The sequence below is a fragment of the Mastomys coucha genome, unplaced genomic scaffold (assembly GCF_008632895.1).
Source record: "Mastomys coucha isolate ucsf_1 unplaced genomic scaffold, UCSF_Mcou_1 pScaffold8, whole genome shotgun sequence".
NCBI classification, from domain to species: Eukaryota; Metazoa; Chordata; class Mammalia; order Rodentia; family Muridae; genus Mastomys; species Mastomys coucha.
In genome coordinates this window covers 30,251,323-30,258,724 of record NW_022196914.1, presented here as the reverse complement: position 1 = coordinate 30,258,724, position 7,402 = coordinate 30,251,323, and the positions used below count along the sequence as shown (strand labels likewise).

The following is a 7,402-nucleotide window of genomic DNA, read 5'->3' as shown; positions in this document are numbered from 1 at the left end:
AAAAAAAAAAAAAAGAAAGAAAGAAAAGAAAAATTAGCTTCTTCCCCTAAGCAGCCAACATAAGAGAAGGATGTGAGGTATGGGAGATTTTGGGGGATCTCAAAAGGTGAAATGTGTGTGTTTGTTATTATATATCTTTGAATATGTGCTTGAAATTCCAAAAGAATAAAAATAACTTGTTTAAAAATCTTGATTAAAACCCATTCATTTGCTTAGTAAGATAAATTTTTTGACCTGGGTTGAATTAAAACCCATTCATTTGCTTAGTAAGATAAATTTATGATCTGGGTTGAATAGCCAGCTCCTACTTCTTCCCAATCCCAGAATTTTCATAAAAATGGAGAAATCTGACTCCCCCTTCCAAGTCCAGCAAGAAGTCTTGGGCCTAATTCAGCACTTCCTGTCTGTGGCCATGCACATAATTCATCACTTCCTCTCTGTGGCCATGCACACTTTTCATCACTTCCTGTTTATGGTCATGCACACATTTCATCACTTCCTGTCTATGGCCATGAATACATTTTAGGCTTCTTTGCATATTCTGCTTGGGAGCAAACTTTCCAAAGTTTTCCATTTGGGGAACTGATCTTCAGAGAATCCTCACTGGATGTGCATGAGGTTGTTAAAAGCCTATGGGAGTCTTCTTTCACTGGTGGCAGCCACTTTGCACAATTCCCGACCCATGTTTTCTCTGGATAAATAAGGTCCTTCGCTCAGAGACAGCAGCCACTCAACACAGGGGCTCTGGTCCCAAACACCTTCTCAAAGGGTTTTTGGAATGGTCCACACATGATCTGTCCCTCTGCTCAGCTCTTTTTGGGCTATCTTTTCTGTAGATCTGCCAGGAAACTTCATTCATAGTTTTCTTCACATGTCCTTAGGCCAGTTCTGGGGTCCCATAGTTTCACTGTGGTGTGATTCTATGCCACTCCCATGCCTGGCCCTGGATCCCCAACCCCAGGTTATGTGCAGAGATTACCGCTAATTTCTTAGCTCCAGCTAACCAGCATCAATAGTCCCACTAATGCAAAGTTTTCACTTTAGTACTTCTGGTATCTTGTTAATCACAGCTGATACTTCAGCCCCAGCTAACCAGAACCACAGAATATTCACAATCAAAACAATATGGCCCTGATAAGAGTCTTTAATTTTCCCTCTGAAATTTCACAAGCCAGGCCTCCATCTTCTGCACTGTTCTCAACATGATCTTCCAAGCTCCTACACAACATCCCATAGAGCTCTTAACAACCAATGGCTCTTCTAGCTCAAAGTTCCAAAGTCCTTCCACAATCCTCCCCAAAACATGGGCAGGTTGTCACAGGAATACCCCACTATGCTGGTACCAATTTGTCTTAGTCAGGGTTTCTATTCCTGCACAAACATCATGACCAAGAAGCAAGTTGGGGAGGAAAGGGTTTATTTGGCTTACATCCACATTGCTGTTATCACAAAGGAAGTCTGGACTGAAACTCAAGCAGGTCAGAAAGCAGGAGCTGATGCAGAAGCCATGGAGTGATGTTCCTTACTGGCTTGCACATAGATTGGCAATACTTGGGGGTCCTGCTGTGTAAGGTAGAGTCTTCTAAAGCTGGTCCTCCTAGAGTTACCTGTGTCCTTTCTGTAAGAGCATGTGATGTGAATGAAAAACGTTAGGGAAAAAAATGCCACATTATGCTGAACATTCTACAAGGATGCATGATTAAAGAGAGTGGCAATGTTGTAGATCCAGCACCAAAATTATCTTGAACTATCTTTAGTCCTCTTAATAGCCACTCATTGCCCACCTCTGTATCTGAACTGACATCCCTTTGACTCTCATAGAAAAATCTTTGGATTGTATTCTTAACATATCTAATTAGCTTCCACCAACTAAAAAGCTAAAACTATCATCAGATAGCATCTAATACAGCAGCAGATATATCTGCTTTGTTCTACTCTGCCTAACCTAATGTTCCCACAGATGTATTTGGGAAATGCAGTGATTTATAGCTTCCTTTTGTAATATGACTATAAAAAGTCCATGTAGCCTTGCCTGGTGAAGCATGTCATTTAGGGCAACTTGATTCTATCTTCTTGGGGTATAGTCCCTCGTGTTTGGCTCATAATAAAAAATTTCCATTACTTTTAAGTAGAGATCTGGTTGTTGTCGTTGTTGTTGGTGGTGGTGTTGGTGGTGGTGGTGTTGGTGGTGGTTGGTTGGCTGTTTTTGCATTGGAAGCCAGGGTTCTTCCTTTCTGAAACATATGTGAGCAGCTATAAACAACATTGTGGCATCTAAAAAGGTTCAACATGCAGATTCCAGGTGCTTGCAGTGGGCCTTTAGTTACCCTTGCCTTATTCAGTTTTTTATATTGAATTCTGGAGACAAGTTTAGCATGTCATTTAGTACTCAAGCAAGGGCTCAAAGCATATAGTAGCAAAACTTATCATTTTTAGTGGGTAGGGATATTACTTCTGAAAAAAGGAAATTGGATATGCGATTGGAAACTCACTCTTAGTGTGAGAGTAGGTGGGAATCTTCAGAGACTGACATATATATACACAATTGATGTCAGCTCTCTCCCCCTTACGACCGGTAGGAGTTGTAGAATATTAATAGCGTCTATAAGAGCTGTCCTTTCATTCTGCTAATGCTATTATTCACATCTTTCAGAAGTGCGGATATTAAATGGCATTGCTTCCAGATGAGAATATTTAGTAGTTTGCAGTTTCCTGTGGGCTGACTCCTGCCTGCCCCACCCACGCCACAGCTGCAGGGTGAACAGGAAGCAATGCTGCTACGTGGAGGTTAAGAGACCTTGATTAGGGGATTTAGCTTCCACAGTGGGGAACAATGAAACAACAGAGGTTTCAATATAGGCAGAGGAGGAAATTCTTCTCTGAGTCTACTGACTCCATCTGAAAACAAAATAAACCAGGAAAGAACAAAAACATACTTTAGAGCTAGGTTGTGTATACTCATGAAGGCTCTCCCCAGCAAGGCACAGAATACTTTGTATTCATTTCCTTGCTCTTTACTGTGACGAAATGTTGACAAAAACAACTTAATAAAGGAAAGGCTTTTATCTTGGCTCACAGTTTGAGGGGATACAGTCCTTCATGGTGGATTAGTCATATTGTGGGACTTTGCTGTGGTTGGTCACATTATATATGCAGATAGCTTCATCAAACAAGAGTCTCTGCCCCAAAGAGACAGATGATGACAGATGTGCACCATGGCATGTGCTCATCTATAGACATACACATGAGCACACACAGACATGTACACATAGACATACATGTGCATATGTTTGCACTCACACAGAAAAAGAGAAAGAGAAAGAGATGATGGTGGTGACAATGATGATGATGACGATGATAATGATGATGATGATGATGATGATGATGATGATGCTTCACTTACTTTTGCACTTTCATTCAGTCTGACTACTAGCTCATGGGATGGCACCATCCACATCCAGGCTGGGACCTTTCTTCTTAGATAATCTCTCACAAGCACAGCCAAAGCTTGTCTTATAGGTGGTTCCAAGTCCTGTCAGTATGACAATGCAGATTAACCATGCATGATTATGGGCACTTAGATATTGTTGTCAGTGTTTAAAGGAGTCACTTCCTGAGAAAACCATTGCAGCTTGGATATATCATGATTTGAAAATGCAAAAACTAGGACATCCTTCTTTCGAAGCAGAGCACAATGGAATCAGCTGTTACGCTATGATCTCCTGCTTACTGGGTGTTGCTGTTCACTACTTGTGAATACATCTCAAGAAAAGGCTTGCATCAAAGATCAGCACCTTAAGAAAAGATCAGAATTCAAGAGTAGGGGGATTATTTCTGTGAATGCCTGCCAATGTCACACCATCGGTTCAGGATTTTCACCAGATGATCAGGTAGTACATCACAGCTAGGGTTGTGCCCTGGTCCTAAGCAGACAGACAAGGTGTCATGGTTTGAATATGCTTCACCTAAGGAGTACCACTATTAGAAGGTGTGGCCTTGTTGGAGTAGGTGTGTCGCTGTGGACATTGGCTATAAGACCCTCACCCTAGGTGCCTGGAAGTCAGTATTCTGCTAGAAGCCTTCAAATGAAGATATAGAATTCTGAGCTCCTCCTGCATCATACCTACCTGGATGCTGTCATAATCATGCCTTAGTGATTATGGACTGAACTTCTGAACCTGTAAGCCAGCCCCAATTATATGCTGTCCTTATAAGAGTTGCCTTGGTCATGGTAACTGTTCACAGCAGTAAAACCCAATGACACAGAGTAAAGAAAGGTATACATCAGGGACAAGTGTGTGCTTGGAATTGATGCGTGAGTATGATGAATGAAAGTCACACAGGACATAATGAGGGGCTGAGACAGAAAACTTGCTCACTGTGGCCATGCAGGAGCCAAGCCAGGTCACTGGGCTGGGCTCTGTGACAAGCCATAGCTGTGGGGAGGGAAGTGATGATTTTTAGTATTGAAGGCAGAAGAAAGAATGAGCCATTTGTGTCAGTGTTGGAGAAACACATAAAGAGAGCAGTGAAGCTGCAGATGAAAGGAAGTAGGAACTGGTCCTGAGGTTGTAGTCAAGAGCAAAAAGATATGGGAGACAAGGAGGCTTCAGCCCACCCACGAGCAGGATCTCATGGTGTGAGTGACCTTCAAGAAGTTTCTGCAAAGCTTGGAGGATAACAGCTGGGCATGGAATGGAAGGAAATTAGCAAAAGGAATTTGTTGTGTATTAGCCCTTGCAGATGGCATAGACTGAAGGAGAGAGGCAAGTGAGGAGGTGTTGTGCAGGGGTTTCATGGCTCTTTGTAAGCTGACAGGAAGGATCAAAAGATAGGTATGGAATGCATGCCATCCAGTCTACAGTGTTAGGCCACATGTGATCAGAATATGACTATGAGAATATGCTGGGTAAATTCATGCACGGCTGGAGGACACTGCATGGAGTGATTTTACTGACTGCTGTCTGTTTCTTAGTGAAGAGCTATTGAGTCATGGGCATCAGGGATGCTGTGGATCGAAAGGACTGCATCACCAGACACTGTAAGGAGAGTTTTGAAGTACAAATAATGTTTCTGATTTCAGTCAAACTCAAAAGACAGTGTTCTCAAACTCAAGTACCTTTTCTCTAGGGAAAGACAGGTTGCAGTGAAAAGGAAAGGTAGGCCTGGTGCAAATCTACACATTGGCCAGGGGCATAAGCCCCACTGACAGATGTTTAAGTGGCCAGGCCAGGGATTGAAGGAGACTCATCTGGAGCCAACTTGGTCAGAGGGAATTGCCTCTAAACTTTGCTTTCAGTTGTCTGTTTCTCTATAGTGGGGCCACAGGACACATGGGGACACAGGACAGGAGAATAAGAAAGTAATGAGCTGCAGGCAGCTCAGCTGTCTCCCTTTTAAGAACTGGCCTTGACTTTGTTGATATCCCTTATGAAAAGGTGTCTTTTCATGTTGGCTACTCCAGGGACACATTCGTTCCTGCCCCATCTTACCTTCATCTTGGGTTCCATCAATCCAGTTTTACAAAGCCGTGGTGATCGTGCTAAAATCTATGATGAACAGGTCATGGAACTGTCTAGCACCTTTCTGTGACCTCTATGTCTTTGTCCAAATATAAAAGTTCTTGTTATGGTGAGAACCTGTAAGTGCTTGGCCCCTCCTGTCCCTCTGTCCTTGAGTCCCTACCTCCTATCCTTCCACACATACCTATCCACTATTGTTAAGTCTGTTTTAGATTTTCTCATAGTGTTGGCTGTAAATCATATAAAAGACATATCTCCCATATTCTCAGATATTGCTATCACTAGCCCATCCTATTGAGCAGAGGCTGGATCCCACTGGCAGACACTTGGGTAAGATTGAAGGTGGCTGACTGATCCTCAGAAGGCAAAGAAAGCCTATGTGCTGTTCATCAGCTGATGAGGGAAGGTGCCCTGAAGTCTCATTTTACTGTCACAAAAAAGGCTTGGCAATCACTCCCATGTGTTTCCAGCCAAGTGTGAATTGAACAGAAGTTATCTATAAGGGATTGTAGTTCTGATTCAACTTTAGATGTTGGACAAAAATAAGTCCATCCTTTGAATTCCATGCTTTCTGGGAGAACACCAGACTCATCTTTTGGATATTGGCTGTCTCTCTAGAGGACCACATATTTCCCTTTGAAGGATTGTTCAGATGCTCCTTATCTCTGTTGTCAATTCCTCTTGTTTTTTTTTTTTAAACATTTCTTTCTCAAACCCTCTGTATCTTTAAAATAGAACTTAAGTTAGTCTACATTCAGTCCCCCCGTAATTATGTTTAGCTCAGCCCATGGTCTCATTTAGGTACAAACACACTTGCTGCTCTTTAGCCTTAACCCCTCCTGTATCATATCTGTGTTATGTTATGGTTACAGCTCCACTGACTAAATAAATAAGTTAAATCTACCTTACAGAACCTCTGTAGCTCCTGTCACGGATGCACAGGTAACCAATATTGCTTGGTCAGACTTCTCAGACCTCATTACATCATCTAATTCATTTGTTTGGAAGGCCTTAGTATATATATACCCATGAACTCTGAAAACTAGGGTAAATATAACCATGAGGGGAAATTGATACTATAATTTTTGACAAAAAAAAATATTGTAGATTAATACCTCTTAAGACCTGAATTTTTTATTTGTTCCCAGCATATAAAACTAATTGCATTTATAATGGAACAATGGCATTTTTTGTTTTGTTTTTATTGTTTTTCGAGACAGGGTTTCTCTATGTAGCCCTGGATGTCCTGGAACTCACTCTGTAGACCAGGCTGGCCTTGAACTCAGAAATCTACCTGCCTCTTCCTCCCAAGTGCTGGGATTAAATGTGTGTACCACCACTGCCCAGCACAATGGCACTTTTTAAATGAAATGGCCTAAACTGAATATATTTGAGGATATTTTTTAAGATCAAGAAGCATATTTTATTTTGTTTTTTGCTAATTAAAGCTTCTTAAATAATACTTATCTCCAAAGCAATTCATCTTATTTTAAAGGTACCTGAAAAAAGTCATGCTGTACACCTTGAATTCACCTGGAACTTAAACAAGCATGCAGAATCTGAAAGGTCTGACTTTTTTTTCTAAAAGCAGTTCATGAAATTGTTTCATTTTTTTCTGTTTGGGAATAGTCCAAAGGCAGTTTCAGTGAATTATTTAACCAGTCTATGGAGATTTCCCTCATTTTAGAAGTAGGCATAATCATGAAGAAGATGACTGAATTTATAAAATGTTCTTTCATGCTTACCAAATGTGAGCATTCATTCTGTGTGTGGTAATGCATGGCAAGTGCTGGTTAGTCTGCAAGAATGCTGAGGGATTGCATTGAATCTGTAGATTGCCTTCGGTAAGATGGCCATTTTTACTATATTAATCCTGCCAA

At 41.4% G+C, this 7,402-nt stretch overlaps 1 protein-coding gene and 1 long non-coding RNA gene across 2 annotated transcripts in view; one reads left to right on the top strand and one right to left on the bottom strand.

Moving 5' to 3' along the window:
• Window positions 1-7,402, top strand: part of Adcy2 (adenylate cyclase 2) — a 395,840-nt gene that overhangs the window by 84,649 nt on the left and 303,789 nt on the right. The window lies entirely within an intron of this gene.
• Window positions 1,448-4,091, bottom strand: LOC116083597. Its single transcript, XR_004115789.1, has 4 exons — window positions 4,045-4,091; window positions 3,404-3,532; window positions 2,123-2,234; window positions 1,448-1,618 (listed from the first exon to the last, which is right to left on the bottom strand). It is a non-coding gene; the product is annotated as an uncharacterized LOC116083597 (long non-coding RNA).